This window comes from Loxodonta africana, chromosome 5 (assembly GCF_030014295.1).
Source record: "Loxodonta africana isolate mLoxAfr1 chromosome 5, mLoxAfr1.hap2, whole genome shotgun sequence".
In the NCBI taxonomy this organism is placed as follows: domain Eukaryota; kingdom Metazoa; phylum Chordata; class Mammalia; order Proboscidea; family Elephantidae; genus Loxodonta; species Loxodonta africana.
In genome coordinates, this window is record NC_087346.1 from 61,326,215 (window position 1) to 61,345,195 (window position 18,981).

Below are 18,981 nucleotides of genomic sequence, written 5' to 3' on the forward strand. Positions count from 1 at the left end.
CTACCTCTTATTTCCAGGAATGATATGTTTTCTTCATTTTTGGTTTTATTCTTAGAACTCACTTTTTTTGTTATTTTATTCCTTTAAAGGATAATTCTCTTTAGTGGTCTATGGGACCTAAAAAAAGTAAGAGTGAGTTTTCTTAACTCAAGAAATAAGATAGTCCTTAAATATTCTACTTAATAATTCAAATTAAGTTATAAATGGAAAGATAAATCAATGGCTGGTTTTTATTTTCTTCCACTGGAAATCATGTTTGTACTAATATTTCAGATGTGTTTAAAATTATTTGGAAATGCAGAATGCCCATTATCTCAGTCTCTGAATGCTTTCCCTTTTGTGCCCAGATTTGAAAATGATTTCCAATTTTCAGTAGAAATATATAATTTGCCAGGGAATAAACAGTGCAAAGTCTATCCGAGTATACTAGCAAGGGTATAAAAATAACTATCAGGACAGAATGATTACAATTTTTAGGATATTATAGTTTCAAATGAGATTTTATATAGGTAAAAAATCCTGAGGTATATTGTAAATGATTAATGCATTTAATTATAAAGTATGGTTGGGAAAATAACGTTTAACTAAACATTTGTTTTATGATCTATTTTTTTCAAATGTCTCCATTTAATTATGTTTCTTTAAGTCTTAGACGTCCATATCACTCATAATTTCCAATTTATGGCTTTGGGCAAGAAAATAGAGGATTGGATCACTGTCATCCAGTAGAGAAAGTTAGTGAAGCATTCCAGTCTACAAAACAGAAAACAGGTTGCAAGACATGCTTCATGATTTTCTTGAGAATGACACATTCATACATCAGCTATATTAAATGTTACGAATGTTTTTATCCTAAGTCTGTGTCTTATCAGAATCTGTTTGTACTTGTAATCCTGTAAGTAAAAATGTAATTTTTTTTATATCATTGTCACAGCCAAATAGTATCAAGTAAAAATTGCCTAAAAACACAACAGGAAATTTTTCTAGCAAAGGGATGAATATGTTGATAATGTTTTCTCATGTTATCTCTAAAAATGCTTCTAAAATATCTCAAGTGTTAATTTCCTTTCAGATTTTTAAGAAGCATATTAATAATATGTTTTAAGAGAACATAATATTATTTACATAAATGTTGAAGTGTACAAATATTAATATGTGCTTATTTATTTTATTCATCACTTTGGGACAGCCTAGCTTTGCACATTATATCAAAGTATTCTTTGATCATTACACAGCGGCACTTTATTTTCATAGCCTTTATGACTCTGGAATCCCTTTGACCTCCAACAACACACCCACACGCCAAATGTCTCGTTACCCATTGCTTCTCACAGTAGCTTAACGCATTTAGTAGAATTTCTGAAAGCAAAACAAAAAAAAATTTTTTTTTTTTCTGAAAGCAAATGTTTAACCCCGATTTAGGAATTCGAACATATTAATTAGTTCTCTCATCCATGATATGAAGTCACAGATCATGTGTATTTAGATCTATGATATAAGATACTCAGAATTCTAACCCTTGGGCATTTTTGAGCTATGGCAGAGGCAAAGAAAATCTGCTACCCACAATAAGTATATATGTGTACACACACGCACACATATTGTTCATAACTAGACAAGGAATCTTTCACCAGTTAGTTAACAAAAACTGTACTTTGGAAAATAAGATACTATTCAAAAGCAGCATTATACGGAGGAATAGAAGTTCCTTCAGGAAAGAAACATACTGATTTATCACTGAGAGTTTTCTATGACTTGCAAGTTTCCATTAGAGGCAAGAAGTTCATTTACAATCAGAAATATCATTCACTAATCATATTCTGGACAGCATTCCATTAATCTCCATTTTTAAACAAGCTCATTATTACCTATGATCAGTATCCCTCACTTTATGCACAAAGTATTCATGTACAAATATGCAAAAATCCTAATTTAACTGGTTTTCTTATACAACTAATATCTCTTTTCAAAAATTTTACAATAATACAAGTGATTAGGTGACCAGGTGCTATCCATCTCAATTTCCTTGCTTCAGAAAAATAATTTACATTTAATCACTTTTTCCTAATTTATATTTTTATACAACATGAAGTATTCAAATCTGGCCTTCCCGTCTAGCAATTAGCTTTTTAACAGTATTTAGCACTTAGCTAAATAGCGTATTACTGCTTCAATTTTCCATGCATACTTTAGCTGTTGTCATTACCTCAAATAAGTAAATTGAACATTTTATAATGACACTCCTTAAATCTTCTTATAAATATTTGGTTTGGGAATACATGTTATTTGAACCAAAACAAATTAATTCTTCTTAAGAAATGATTGTTGTCATTAAGTCTTTATCAGTCATAATAGCATACCCGGATGAGAATATCTAAGAACATGTTTTCGACAAAGTTTTTACAAACTTAAATTAACATAAACAGAAGTATATTGTTCATCTGTGTAATGTGCAAATATACTAGAATGCAGCAAATAGAAATCAGAGAGACACATGCCACATTTCTTAAGTAAAACAGGTTACAAGGCTTGTACCACAGTAATTGTACTCCTTGTTTCACAGAATAGTTTTCACAATGTATTTCACCTAGTTATCAGATACTTCCCTAAATTTTTTAGCATAGATCATATTAGGTTTCATGCCAAACCTGTTGCCAGCTAGTCAATTCTGACTAATGGCAACACCGTTTGTGTCAGAATAGAACTGTGTTCCATAGAGTTTTCATGGCTGATTTTTTGGAAATAGGTCACCAGGACTTTCTTCCGAGGTGCCAAACCTCCTACCTTTCAGTTAGCAGTCGACTCTATTAACCTTGCACCATCCAAGGACTTCTATTAGCCTTCACAGTCATGGGGAAAACTAGGATGAGTGGTTAGGTTGAATTGAAATATGCCCAAATAACCCAATATTGCCCCGAAAGGACGTGAAGTGTTTTGAATTTTAAGAGTAAACTTTTATTTTCTATTTACAGATTGGTGGTGTCAAAGTGAGAAGACATTACTAGCAATCATTATTTGGTGATTTTTCCTTCTTCACAGTTGTTCCACTAACCTCAAGAAGGCCCAAATCAAGTGTCACCCTTCTATGTAGATGTATATACGAAATTGTAAGTTATTAAGACTTTGACCTACATAGAAACAATAAAATAATTTCAAGAAGAGCTATCTTTTTCTAATTATAAAACACAATATTGAGATATTCCCTATCCATAAAACCATAAAATCTTAGTAAAACATATGGATAATTTTGCCACAATTTAACAAGGCCATTATATAGATACATGAATTTAGGTTTTCTTTTTGTGACCACATAGTTACTATTGGACTAGGGTACAGCAGTGAGAAGGAGATAATTACAATTGTACATCACTAAAGGCACTAAACCAGTGGAGATAAATTATGACACTACTGCTTCGGTGTGAACTTACACGTAAGAGGTGATGAGTGAGGTTCTTCCTCTAAGTAGATCCATTTTGGTATGTCTAAGCGAAAGCAGTTAGTTACCCTAACAAAACTACAAAAGGCTCTGAGGTCTTCCCTACAGAGAGCATTTTTTTTTCTTCCACTCTGTCATAACTGATAACCATGTCTTTATTATCTTACTTTCCTACCATGCAAAAAATATCTAAGGGTTTTATCTATATTTCACCCTCTCCAGCTCTTCTGGCAATGTAAGCCAACTATTATTATTATGTGTCCCTCAAATGGAATAGATGCTTCTGGATGGAAAATGGAAAAAAGCCCCACATGACAAGTTTACTAGGTACTAAAGTACCAAATAATAAACACACAAAGGAAATTAAAACAGTAAGAAAAGAGGACAAACACCACTTACTTAATAGGGAAGAAATCTGTATCTACGTGAAGAGTAGATACAGATAAGGAGGGGGGTTATGCTTTATTTTCTCATTGCACAAGACAATATGTCTTCAATTTGCCTCAAAAAAATGTGTTACATAAATCCCATAAAAAAATAAAATTACTTTTTGTGCAATAAGAAAATACTGATTTACTGAATTAAGTCTCCTCACCTCTCAGCTGCTAGTATCACAGAGTACAGCATTTACACGCTCAGCAATTTTAATCAGTGTAAGTCAGTATTTTAATCAATGTAAGTCTCCACATTTAGAGTTAGAAAATAAAAACACGCATAATTATTTTTGGTACTATTAAAAGTTTCTTCTCTTCATATGACATTCTGGTAGGCAATAAGTAAAGAAAGTCTTAAAATTCTCAGACTTCCCAGAGCAACTTCGTACTATCCATAATACATAACAGCTTACCAGCCTATGCCAATGGCTTTTGATAACAAGAGTGAAGATCACCAGAGGTCATCATATATTCACACTGTTAGAATTTTGCTAATTTCTCAGTAAATCATTTTGAATATAGCATTGTAGTGTTTGCTTTAAAAGGCTTTTTTTTCTCCCCCTACTTCTGGAGGGCCCTGCTGCTGCAGAAATCCATTTTAACAGAAACAATCCTCGCCTAACCAGAGAAACAATACCTTCTTCAGCTTCAGAGGAACACGTACAAATAACATATTTAAATAAAGATGTGTAAAACATGCTCTGACTAAGTGAATAGGAGTACATGTACACAAAATTTCTTCTCAACACATTCCCATCATTATCATCGTCATCATCATCTCAGCCATCGCCATCAACAACCACAGCCCTGTAACACTGTACCCCTGCTCTCTTCTTTCCCGCCCTCTCCCTTAGACATTCTTACCTCTCTCCCTCCCTGTACTGCCTCCAGTCTTTTCAAGTTCAAACCCTGCAAAAAAAAAAAAATATATATATATATTACTGTTGGCAGAAGTATCAACTATGATTACGAACCAATAATTATAGCTAGTGCTAAATTTTTGAATAAAAGAAAAATTCGCAAGATCTGAATATTGACAAATGTTATCTCACGCATACGTCAACATATATGAGAGTAAGTCTTTAAAGGTGGTCCAAGGAATGTCTTGCTAAACCCTAAGACCATAGATTAAAATAACAGTTGTTGTATCTACCTTTGTGATACATACAGAATGCTCTTAGAAGCAAAATGGGGAGACTACATCTTACATACTTTGTACATATCAAGAGAGATCAGTCACTGGAGAAGGACATCATGCTTGGTAAAGTACAGGGTCAGCAAAAAAGAGGAAGCCCCTCCACAAAATGGATTGACACAGTCGCTGCAACAATGGGCTCAAAGATAACAACGATTGTGGGCATGGAGCAGGACCGGGCAGTGTTCATTCTGTTGTACATAGGGTCGCTATGAGTCAGAACCAACTCAACAGCACCTAACAACAACAGCATCTTTGTTTAAGCAACAATTGCCTGTCTCTTGTAGAATTCACAATTGGAAAGGTTCCATGTATTGCATGAAGTAGTACATGTAATATATGCTAGAACAGTAAGCTCCTGCCTTACTCATATCACCTAGCATATCTCAAGACCCAACTATTAAGGAATGTTGATAAAAACAACTGTAGCCCTTGCAGCACTGGTAGTAAGTATTGAGGATTCTACTTGCTGGCAAAGGACCGTATCTCTTCCTTTATTAGAATTACTGATTCTGTGCTAGAAAAGGAGGGATGGTGGTGTAAATCCATTTGAAGTCCCTCCAAAATACTATGCAAACCTATTGCAAAATGTGCTTTTGGCCCAATATTGAGAACCAAAGAGTTATCAAGATTTACATATGTATATGGTTAAGACCTACGGCTGATAACCAAAAGTTGGCAGTTCCAATTCACCAGCTGCTCCTTAGAAACCGTATGAGGCAGTTCTACTCTTTTCTACAGGGTTGCTATGAGTCGGAATCAACTCGACTGCAACACGTTTGGTTTGGTTTTGAAAGTCAGTGACAGCACATGGCTACTAACCAAAAAATTGAAGGTTGGAATCCACCCAGGGACACCTTAGAAGAAAGGCCTGGCTATCTACTTCCAAAAAATCTGCCACTGATAATCCTATGGAGCACAGTTCTACTCTGACACACATGGGGTCACAACGATTCAGAGTCGACTCAACAATAACTACAACCAACAACCAACCCATTGCTGTTGAGTCGATTCCAACTCATAGCAACCCTACAGGACAGAGTAGAACTGCCCCATACGGTTTCCAAGGAGTACCTGGTGGATTCAAACTGCTGACCTTCTGGGTAGCAGCCATAGCTCTTAACCATTATGCTACCGGGGTTTCCCAACAATAACTAGTACTTGTATATTCAATAAAAGCTTCATTTCTTGATATTTTCTCTCTAGTAACTTTGTGTATTGAAGGAAGGGTGAGAAATTACAATATGAATGTATATCAAAAACCAAACCAAACCCACTGCCGTCGAGTCGATTCCGACTCATAGCGACCCTACAGGACAGAGTAGAACTGCCTCATAGAGTTTCCAAGGATTGCCTGGCGGATTCGAACTGCAGTAGCACTTAACCACTACACCACCAGGGTTTCCAATATGAATGTAATCTCACAGTAATTTTTCCCTTTTGCATTCCTTTTTTTAAAACTTCTTTTCTTCCTTTTCTCCCCTCTCTCCCTTCCTTCCTTTAGTTATTTTACAATTCATATTTATTGAATACATATTTTTTTATGTCAGGTATCATGCCAGGTATTGGAGATATCAAAATAAATAAGAAATAATCCCCTAAGTTTAGATCATTGACAAGACATACAAATGTGAAGAGAAAACTTCAGGCTGAGTCTGCCTGGGAATGAGCACACACACAGAATACCCCAGAGGAGAATCGCATCTCCGTCTTAGAGGCTGAGGAGGGAATTCACACGGAGAACAGCATGCGCAAAGAAAGGCAGGAAGTACTCTAAAATCCTGGCTACTCAAAATGAAATGCCAGTATTAACAGCATATCACAGTGTGCTTCAGAAACGCAGGCTCTCGGGCTTCACCCATGACCCACTGAACAAGAATATGACTTTAACAAAATGTCCAGGTAACTCATATGCACAACAAAATCTAAGAAGCCCTGTTCAAAAAGGTCTAGGAAGGGTGAGTGGTTTTGTTGGCATAAAGGAACGGTGGGAAATAAGGCCAAAGGATGGGCCAGGTTATAAAGTCTTTCAAGACTTTAGAGTTGTTCTTTAAGCAAATCCTTACCTTGATCGTATTTTTGGAAAATAAGGATACAATTTTAAGATGCTGAAGATAGACATAAATAAGGAATCTATATATAGTCTCTTAATTTAGTCTATTTCTACATTTCGTTTTTTCTTTTTCTAGAAATGTTATCAGGGAAAATTGGAACAAAAGCAAATACATATTTGGATTTATATTTATCTAAAATACTCTTTCACATGCCTCTAAATTATTTGACTGAGCTTGAGAAAACACAAATTTAACAATTTATTCATATTACCATTAACAATTTTTATTTAAGTCAAAGTATTTCTGTACTTCTGATAAAAATCTAAATAGGACATCACCTTAATAATGCATTCTGCAATATCACCAACACACACGGGAAGAAAAGTGGCCTGCAAAAAATATATGCTAGACTTAAATATCTCATTTCCAGCTTTACATTTTGGAATTTAAGAGAAAATTGTTATTGTTTTTAAGCAGCACCCTTGACGTTCAATAAGCTACTTATTATGTATCCATAATTACAAGAAAAGTAGATTATAGGATAATTTTTTTTTTCATTTGGTAATAGCATTTATGTTCAAAAAGTATTCAAAGTTTTTTTTGTCATATTTTCATATACAAAACTTATTTCTTGATTTGTTTAGACAAAAACATCACGGACATGAATACTAATTAAAGCCATTTAAAAAAATAGACATATTCCTGTTGATTATAGAAAAGACTCTAAAATCAATCTAGAAAAGTGACTATACTTGTAAGCAAACGTTAGCCCAATTTCTGAGTATAGAAAATTACCTATATTTACAGAATATGTTTCTGAAGAACCTAAACTTCACATGAAAAAGAATATAAAACAAAGTTATTAGAACATTTTAACCTGACAATTTAGGCTAAAAATAAATTCTAAAATGGCATTCATGCTCATAATTATCAGATATGAGTATATATATCTGGTCAGCCACCTTGCTCTGTATGCCTTCCAGTAAATTACATGGTAGCTATCAAACTCATCTTTGCACTTGTAAAATAAAAATGAAAACAGTAGCTATCTCATGTGGTTGTTGTGAAGACTGAATGAAATAATGTGTATAACCCATTGCCATTGAGTCAATTGTGACTCACAGCAACCCTATAGAGTGGAACTGTCCCATAGGGGTTCCAAGGAGCGCCTGATGGATTCGAACAGCTGACCTTTTGGTTAGCAGCCAAGCTCTTAACCGCTGCGCCACCAGGGCTCCAATGGAGCACTTCACAAACAGTCAGGCACAGAGTAACCCAGAATGGTAGTTATTGTCTCCTTTTTCTTCTCCTTATTTTTACTATAATTACAGTTATTACACATATTTGTCTAAAAATAAGATGGACTTGAGCAAAGCATCCCTATATTCTACGTTTTTATTTGAAGAATGAGCACATTTACAAAATATTTATAAATAATCAACTATAATATTCACATTGACTAAGTACAGGTAAAATATTTTTTATACACATTTTCTCATTTGATAATCATAACAGCCTTTTGAAATAGGTATTTTGTCATCAAATTTGGGGGAAAATTGGCCATTATATCTTAAAAGAATTTTCTTGTTCCCCTCTCTGCATCTCATTCTCATACTCAAATTACATGTTAAATGTCACTAACACTTTACTTTTTCTAAATCATTTTCACATTTGCTTCATTTTGCATAGTTTTTATTATTACATCTTCAAGTTCACTTATCTTTTCTCCTGCAATGTCTAATCTTAGTTCCATTAAGTTTTTGTATTTTTAGTTTCATCAATTATATTCATACTATCCTTGGACATATTTTACAATAGCTGTTTTGGAGTTATTGTCTGGTAACGCCATCAACCAGGTATGTTTCTATTGACTGAATTTTCTCCTGGTTATGAGTCAAATTTTCTGCTTATTCTCAAATCCAGCAATTTTTTATTGGTTGCCAGATATCGTCAATTTAATTTTGTGTAGTGCTAGTGCAGGGCAATGGGTTTCTCATGCTGGACAGCACCCTGCCCTAGGGTTGGCCTAGTTTACATACCTTGTAAGACTGGCCAGTCTACTATGCAAATAAGGTGACTTTTTGTCTATCTTGGGGATTAATCAGTTTTGCCATCCTGTTGGGCTTATAAGAGTCAATTCTACAGAGATTCAGGGGTATCTCACTACTATCAAGAACAAGAGCCTGGAGCGAAGCATGCCCTTTGAACCTGGTGTCCCTGCACCAAGAAACTCCTAGACACAGGAGAGAAAGAGCTGTAACATTGGAGATGGTGCAAGATGGCAGAAGCAGAAGCAGGATTGGCATGAACTATGGAAACCAGGAGACCAGTGTGAGGCAGCCGTAGTGGGCTTGCTGACCCTTGGGGGGACAGAGAGCTGTACACTTCCAGGCAGGAGGCTTACTGGTGGAGTGAAGTGCCTTCAGGCACTAGTGTGTGGAGCTAAAGAGTTGTAACACTTGCCTGAGCAGGACAGACGCCAGGCCCAATGAGGTCCAGTGGCAGTAGGCCCAATCAGGGCCTGGCAGCAGTAGGCCTGAGAAGAGGGCCTGCCTGCAGGCATAGCCGAGAAGGAGCTAAGAGCTATCTTCTTTGGAAGCCGTTCTGATTGGTGAAGAGTATTCTGTCTCCTGAGTTGAATCCTGTTACCTCCAAGTTGATCCTGATTCTGAGTACTTCCCTAATAAACCATATAATTGTGAGTGTGGTCTGTGAGTTCTGTGAGGCCATCACAATGAATTATTGAACCCATTAGAGAAGTAGAGAGTGCTGTGGCGAGGATGACTGCCGTCAGCTTTGGTAAAAAGTTGGAGAGTGGAGGTACGTCTGACCTCCGCATCATGGGAATTAGCTTTGTGCTGATCGTGATGACGGTGACCTGCATCCCTCCTCCTGAAGTTACAGGATTTCTAAGGCACTAGATTACAGCTAGATTTTTTTTGTGTGTATTTTCTTAGGGAGTGTTGAGTTTGTTCTGCCAGATAGTTAAGTAGCTTGTGGAACAGGCTGATTATTCTGAGGCTCGCTTAAAAGAAAAAAATTAGGATGGGTCTACAGTAGCTTCCACTCTGGAACTAAGCTAACTCCATTAGTAAGGCTTGATCCTTCTGTGCTCCCTGTCGAATATTCAGATATTGAATGCGGGTTCTCTCCTCTGGCTGATGGGAACTTAAAATATTCCCAATCCTGTGAGAACTCTGGAAATTGTCCAACTTGCAGTTCTCTGACAATTATTCTTCTCCAGAAATTTTTCTTTGGCTGCCTTTGTGGAATATCATTCTATATATGTACAGATTGCTAGTCAACCAAAGACTGGGGGACGGGGTTGGGGGGGGATATATATACAAATTTATGGTACTCTTTCTCTGTATAGTTCATTCTGCTCTGATACTATGCCCTACAAATTCTAGCTGTCTTGTTCTCACCAAAATCAGATCTTTTCAGCTACAAAAGTTAAGGACCATGAAGTTCTGTTTGAGTAGTCCTTCCCTGCATCATGATCCAGAAATTGCCTTTAGGCAGAAAGCTGGGTGTTATAAGGCTCTATTATTTTATTTTCTTTCTCTCGGTGACTAAAGTGCTATTCTGCCTGTTGTTTAATGTCTAAAAATTTTAATATTTTTTCCAGTATTCTAGTTGTCTACAACTAGAGAACAAGTCTTATAGATGTTTTTTAGCCCATTTTTTAGCCCATTTTTCCCCAGGAGGAAATTAACACCAAGGAAAATTAAATTACGAGATCTAAACACTAAAGCTAGTAAGTACTTACAAAAGTAAACATAAACCAGTCTTTTAAGATCCTATATTTCAAGCTCATCCATTCATCCTTAGTCAAGTTTCTTTAAAATTAAACCATTCAAAATGTTAATTGTATTATATACAGAAATTTATTATAGCATGAAACATGAAACAATGAATTTTCAAGCCAACATGATGATAAAGAGGTGGTGGGTCTCAGGGCTTCCAAAAAATTTTTTTTAAATCCACCAAATGGAATGGGGGATACAGGACAAGCTTAAGAAGGTAGGTATAGTATATTGTATAATCTATGTAAAAACCTTGATCATGATTTAGGTACTGAATTATTGAATGACCAGCTTGGAGGTTGAAGAACTGAAGCAGGCAATCTGATGGCAAAAATTTAGGCAGAGATTAATGATCTATGAGGAGCGTCCTTTGGATAACAGGGACTCAGGTAAGACTGTTTTTCAATGCAGAAACCAAATGAACTATAGAATAGTGAGATTCAAGGATTCTTGAGCTAGAACTTGTGAGTTCCTAACCCCAACTGATGGTATAAATTAGTCTGAGCACTAAAGCAAGATTGGGCCTTCAGACTGGAAGATCAGGTGGTTTGGATGGGGAAAGCCGTTAAGGGACTTCCAGCCTCTACAAATGAAAACTACAACAATCTTGATTTGACTGAGTCTTACTGACAGTTATCTGGTCAATTTTCTTTGAAAGATCAGACTGTATGATCACCCTAATTAACCAAGCAAAAACATTTAAGTCAAGGAATATTTTCAGAAGATATATCAATCTCAAAAAACTCAAAAACCTTTCTTTGTGTTCACTTACATGTATAACACACAATTTTCACATTTTTAAAGTAAAAATCCTTTTCACTTTAACAGCTGGTGTAACCATCACTATAATAAATATTGAAATAATTCAGAAAAAAAGGAAGTTGTCTAATTCAATTTGCTGAAGTGGTTTGACTCTCAAGAAGTTTTAAATTAACATGCACAAGTTATTCATGCATGTTAAAGTATATATATCTACTATATCTGTACATAATGTATAAATTGTTTGACTCAAAATTCATACAAGATTTACAAAATTTTAAATGATATAAATTTTAAATGCACTTTGCTATTCTTAAACAGTACAGATAAAATATTTATCTAGCTTGAGCAAATTATATTAAAAATACTCTGGGGGATATGGTTGAGGAAAAATTATTTCCTTTATTATATATATTTTCCCACTACAGAGTATAAAGTCTGTGTTGATCAAAATTAAACACATGAGAACAAACCAAAATCTTATAAATTGTGGGTAGAAAAAAAAAATTACCTCAAAGCAAACATTGTACAATGTACTCAATTAAGATAGTTTTGTAAAGCATTAGGTGGGAAAAGCTATTAACTGAAAATAATAGAACTTACTACCAAAATCTCTCTTGTAGAACAGTATTCAGACATTTGCACTGACACCCCCTAGTAATTGTATGAGAGGGTGAGGTCATCTCTGTCTAAATTACACACAGGTGTAGGGGAGAGATTTTTCCCTTCATAATGATTGCAAACTCTTCCAAAATTGTTATTGTCTCCTAAAGATTTTCTCCAATTCCCTATAACAAAACATCGGAAATATACTCTGCAGAAATATACTGAATCCCTGGATTCAATAGATTATTCCCATATGGAAAAATATAGAATGGACAGATGGTATAGGTATTTTATTTCCAGCCCTTTGGAAATTTAATTGTGATAACTTTCCTTAAATGAGGGAAGTTGTTATGATTTAACTGGATAAAACCATAATTAAAAATAAAAGACTTCAAATAACTATGTGTCCTTTTTACATTTAGCCTCCATGATGAAGGCAAAGAAAAGAGCTAGAAAAAAAAAAAAAAAAAACTTTAAATAACTTGTAATTCAGTCTCTTCATTTGACAGATGAGGAGGCTTACAGCCAGGGAACTTGAGTAACTTATAAGGTAAGTGGTAAATTTGGGACTCAAACTCTGGCCATTAGGTTCCAAATCCAGAAGTATCTTCCTTTTACCAAATTGCTTTAATAGTTCAGTTATAAATCACCGTCTTAAAAGCTATTCAGTTTTCTGTGCATTTCTTAACCACTTTATGACCCAGATTCCAGAGCTGTAAAATGGAGATAATTTGTAGGAATAAATGAGAGAAGCCGTGGAGGACACAGCACAATGCCTGCTGCATAGCTAACCTCAATGTGTATTGAGTTTATTATTTATGGTTTAAGATGTTGCCACTCCTGTGTGGTGTTGTTCAATTGAAAGACTCATTATTACAATGGCTTTAAAAATAATTAATATATCTTGTATATTTTCTATTTGTCAAGCACTGTTTCAAGTGTTTTGGCTGGATTAACTCAATTCTTATAATAACCTTATTACATAGTAAAACCAGATAGTTTTTCAAATGTTGGGGCAAAAAACTGAAAATGATCTTTCAGTTGTTCTGCTCTGTTTCAGAACTGATTTTTTTTTTTTTTAAGCAAAATAAGACACTCCAACTTGTTAGCTATTTCTATTGTTTTGTTTCATTTTGCAGCTATGGTATATGGGCCAAAAGCATGACAGCATGTCTGAAAAACACTTCTGGCTGCCTTACTTACTACCGCATTTCTTCTTACAAAGTACCATCATTTTATGCAGAAAAGCATCCTTTTGGAGGATGAGGAAAATGGTTCAACTCTCTGGGTCTTGGTTTATATATCAAGAAAATGGTGGGGATATGTACAGAGTTGTATTGGAGGATCTCTGTAGAATTTTAAAATCTATTATCAGTGCAGTGTTTTAATTTTAAGACAAGGTAGATTAGTTTCTTACAGGTTCTTGCTATGTATATTCTATCCTGTATGGCTTGTGAGTGAAACTGATGCTACCCAAAAAGTTAAGAAATTCCAAAAAGGGTGAACAGAGCTTGATAAACCCATCGTCAGCCTTATTCGCTCCCTAATGCTTGTTTTCTTAATTTAGATATCTATGTTTTCTCCATCACCTTTCTCTTCAGACACTAAATTCCACGTCAAGTTTCAATTATACTGCTGATTAAAATCTTTAGTTGTATATATGGATTTCTAGCCTTGGCATTCTTTGGATTCATTTCATGAGTGATAGAATCGAGATGTGTGACTAGTCATAGGTTTACAGAATAGACCTAGAAATTCTGTAAGTTCCCCAAGGCTGTTTAACCAACTTAAAAACTGTAGGAATTTATTCTTACATACGTATTTCCAGTCTTCCTTTAAATTAATGAACATAATTTATTCTTTGCCATTCCCTTACCACTTTTCTACCAATTATATTGGAAAAACTTTTTCTTTTTCTTGTACTATACTGAAATTATATATCATACACAAGTAAAATTTTGCAGATCATTCAAAAGTGGTTGCAGCAGTACATCGACAGTGAACTGCCAGAAATTCAAGCTGGATTCAGAAGAGCACATGAAATGAGGGATATCATTGCTGATGTCAGACAGATACTGGGTGAAAGCAGAGAATACCAGAAAGATGTTTACCTGTGTTTTATTGACTATGCAAAGGCATTTGACTGTGTGGATCATAACAAATTATGGATAACATAGTGGAGAATGGGAATTTCAGAACACTTAATTGTGCTCATGTGGAATCTGTGCATAGATGAAGAGGCAGTCATTTGAACAGAACAAGGTTTAAAGTCAAGAAAGGTGTGTGCCAGGGCTGTGTCCTTTCACCATACTTATTCAATCTGTATGCTGAGCAAATAATCCAAGAAGCTGGAGTACATGAAGAAGTAGAAGGCATCAGAATTGGAGGAAGACTCATTAATAACCTCTGAAATGCAGATGACGCAGCCTAGCCAGCTGAAAGCAAAAAGAACTTGAAGCATTTACTGATGAAGATCAAAGACCACAGCCTTCAGTAAGGATTACACTTCCACATAAGGAAACAAAGATCCTCACAACTGGACCAATACGCAACATCATGAATAAACAGAAAAAGGTTAAAGTTGTTAAGGATTTCATTTTACTTGAATCCATAATCCAAACCCATGGAAGCAGCAGTCAAGAAATCAAAAGACGCATTGCATTGGGCAAATCTGCTGCAAAAGACCTCTTTAAAGGTTGGTAAGTAAAGACATCACTTTAAGGACTAAGGTAGACCTGACCTAAACCATGGTGTTTTTAATCACCTCGTATGCGTGTGAAAGCTGGACAATGAATAAGGAAGGCCGAAAAATTGAAGCCTTTGAATTGTGGTGTTGGCGAAGAATCTTGAATATACCATGGACTGCTAAAATCTGTCTTGGAAGAAGTACAGCCAGAATGCTCCTTAGAAGCAAGAATGGCGAGATTATGTCTCACATACTTTGGACATATTATCAGGAGGGATCAGTCCCTGAAGAACATCATGCTTGGTAAAGGAGAGTGTCAGCGCAAAAGAGGAAGGCCCTCAAGGAGATGGATTGATACAGTGGCTGCAACAATGGGCTCGGGGTAACAATGATAGTGAGGGTGTTGTGGGATCAGGCAGTGTTTCATTTTGTCACACAGAGGGTCACCATGAGTCAGAGCTGACTCGATGGCACCTAACAACAATAACAACATACTGAAATTATAAGTCTCTGTCATTGATTGAATTATGTCCCCCCCCCCCAAATGTGTGTATCAATTGGGCTAGGCCATGATTCCTGGTATTGTGTGTTTTTCCTGTATGTTATAAATCCTGCCTCTATGATGTTAATGGCACTGGGTTTTTTCTGGGTGGGATGATGTTAATGACAAAGGATGGGCGGCAGTTGTGTTAGTGAGGCAGGACTCAATCTACTAGATTGGATTGTGTCTTGAGGCAATCTCTTGAGATAAAAAAGAAAGAAGTGAGAAGACAGACGGGGGGGAGGGGGCCTCATAACTCCAAGAAAGCAGTGCCTGAGCAGAGTTTGTCCTTTGGACCCGGAGTCCCTGTGAGGAGAAGCTCTTAGTATGGGGGAACATTGATGGGAAGGCCTATGGAGAGAGAAAGCCTTCCCCTGGAGCTGATGCCCCGAATGTGAACTTTTAGCCTACTTTACTGTGAGAAAATAAACTTCCCTTTGTTAAAGCCATCCACTTACGGTATTTCTGTTATAGCAGCACTAGATGACTAAGACAGTCTCAGGGAGATCTGAAAAGAAAATGACTAGAAATTTTATACAGTCATCAGGATTTGGGTTAAAATCTATACAAAGACGAAGAACAGCCAAGTGTAAAAATTTAACAAACCTTTTTTTTTTAAATAATTTTTTCTGAAAGTTAGTTTTACTAGTCTATCTTCGAACACCTATACCATGATATCTGCAATCCACCCACTGGAAGTTTTGAATTGTATTTTTAGGCGAACATCATAATTCTTCACTGCTAAAATTCTGACTTTTTAAGAATGGAAAAATCATCTCCATCTCACATTGACCTAAGTAATACTGGAATCATGCCACATATGTACACACTACGTATATATCAAAACAGTTTACACATATTGAGTTCTTAATACATAACATGTGCTACGCTAAGTGCTTTGCATAGCTTATATTTTAATTCCTCACAATAATACTATATTTTAGATACTTATGTTTTTCCTCATTTTACACATTAGAAAATTGAGGTGAAGAGAAGTTACTTGAGTTTCCTAGGGAAATATAGTTGGAAGGAGATAGAGTTGGGTCTTGAGCCCAGAGTATCTGAATACAGAGCTTCTTCTGCAATCACTGTACATACTATTTCCAAAAGTAATTATTAGTTTATTTTTTATGCATGTTGAGATGAATATCTAATATGAGTTATAGAAATATTTGTTTAATAAGTGAATTGATGTGTCATGCATTAAATGAGTAAGCTTAATTCCAGGATTATATTAAAGTATAAGGGATCAAACTACACCAGAGAAATGTGAAATTCAACTGAAATATTTCCAAGGACAGATAAAAAGAAAATGAATGTTACTGGATGGGCACAAATAGCATTGCAAAGAGTTTGTGATTATTGTTGCTATAGGCTAACCGTCTTAGTTATCTAGCACTGCTATATCAGAAATACCAGAAGTGGATGGCTTTAACAAACAGAAGTTTATCTTTTTACAGTTTAGGAGACTAGAAGTCCAAATCCAGAGTGCTGGATCTAGAGGAAGGCTTTCTCTGTCAGCTCTAGGGGAAGGTCTTTCTCTCCTCAGCTTCTGTTTCCTGGTTTCTCAGAGATCTCCATGTCTCTTGGCATGCGTCTTACCCCATCGCTGTTTTCCTTGCTTGCTTTTATATCTCAAAAGAGATTGACTTAAAACATACCGTACATTAATCTTGTATCATTAACATAACAAAGACAACCCATTGCCAAATGGGATTATAACCACTAGCATAGAGGTTAGGATTTACAACACATATTTTGGGGAGACACAAGTCAATCCATAACACTAAAATATTATAGTAATGTAGCACTTGCATGCCCCTAATTTTCTATCAGTCCTCATCTTGGTATACTGCGTAAATCAAAGTCCTTCTGTTCCAGAGTCATCCTAAAACTGGATTACTTCCAGTATTTCTCATGTTCATAGCTAAAACCAAAAAACCAAACCTGTTGCCGTGGAGTCGATTCTATAGGAGTGAGTAGAACTGTCCTATAGGGTTTCCAAGGAGTAGCTGGTGGATTCGAACTGCCAACTTTTTTATTAGCAGCCAAGCTCTTAACCACTGTACCACCAGGACTCCATGTTCATAGCTGGGTCATTATTTTTATACAGTTATCTTTTCATTTCAGACATGAGACTAATAAACAACATAGAACTACTATTAAGACTTTATGTAATATTATTTCTTATGACCTCGAATTGTGAATCTAATTCTTAAATAAGAAGTTAAAGTTGCCGTTTCAGAAAACAAGTAATCTTAAGTATTGTTAACTAAGGTGTGTCACTTTAAAAATCTCTCATGCTGGTAAACTTTAGTCCGACAGTGGATTTAAGCATGGAAGGATAAGATTAGCATCCCATTTGTGGAATGTGGCATCATGAGACGCAACTATTTTACTGTTTGAAAAATCATTCCTTGGCAATACAAAGCTGATTGAATAATTAGTCTGTCTAGTAAACTGTCTTTTTTATTTTCTTACTATAGAACATGAAAAGAGATTTACTAAAGTAGTTTGAGAGAGGGTTAATAGCTAGAATATAGTTATCTATCAATATATCTATATGTCTTTCTTCTCTGAACACATCTCTTTCTTTTTCCCACCCCCATCACTCCATAATAGTACGCTGACTTTCTTGTAGTCCTTGAATATACTAGGCATTCTTCTTCCCTAGGCTTCTGGCCTGGGGGTTTATTCTGTCTGAAAACATCTTCACCTAGATGTCTATAAGCCAACTTCTACATCTTCTTACATCATTGTTTACATCTCACATCTCAAGAATGAGATTTACTATTTCACCTTAGTTAATATTATAATGTACTGCCTAGTTTATACCTCCAGGCACATTTAAAATATTTTAACATACTATACAAATTTCTCATATTCATAGCGACCCTATAGGACAGAATAGAACTGCCCCCAGAGAGTTTCCAAGAAGCACCTGGTGGATTCAAACTGCCGACCTTTCGGTTAGCAGCCATACCACTTCACCACTATGCAATCAGGGTTTCCTATGAGTCGGAATCGACTCGATGGCACTGGGTTTGGTTTTTTTTTTTGTTTGTTTGTACAAATTTACTATTATTTTGTATTATCTGTCTTCCCATTAGAAAAGAAGTGTCACAAATTTAAGGACCTTTGTCGTTATGCTTTCTGATTTATCCCAGGTGCCCAAACAATGCCTGGTGTATAAACCAAAAACCTGTTGCCATCAAGTTGATTCTGACTCATAGTGGCACTATAGGACAGAGTAGAACTGTCCCATAGGGTTTCCAAGGAGTGGCTGGTGGATTTGAACTCCTGACCTTTTGGTTGGCAGCACAGTTCTTAACCACTGCACCACCAGGGCTCCACCTGGTGTATACCAAAACCTAAGCCAAATGCAAGGTCATCGAGTCGATTCCAACTCATAGCAACCCTATAGTACAGAGTAGAACTGCCCCATACGGTTTCCAAGGAGTGCC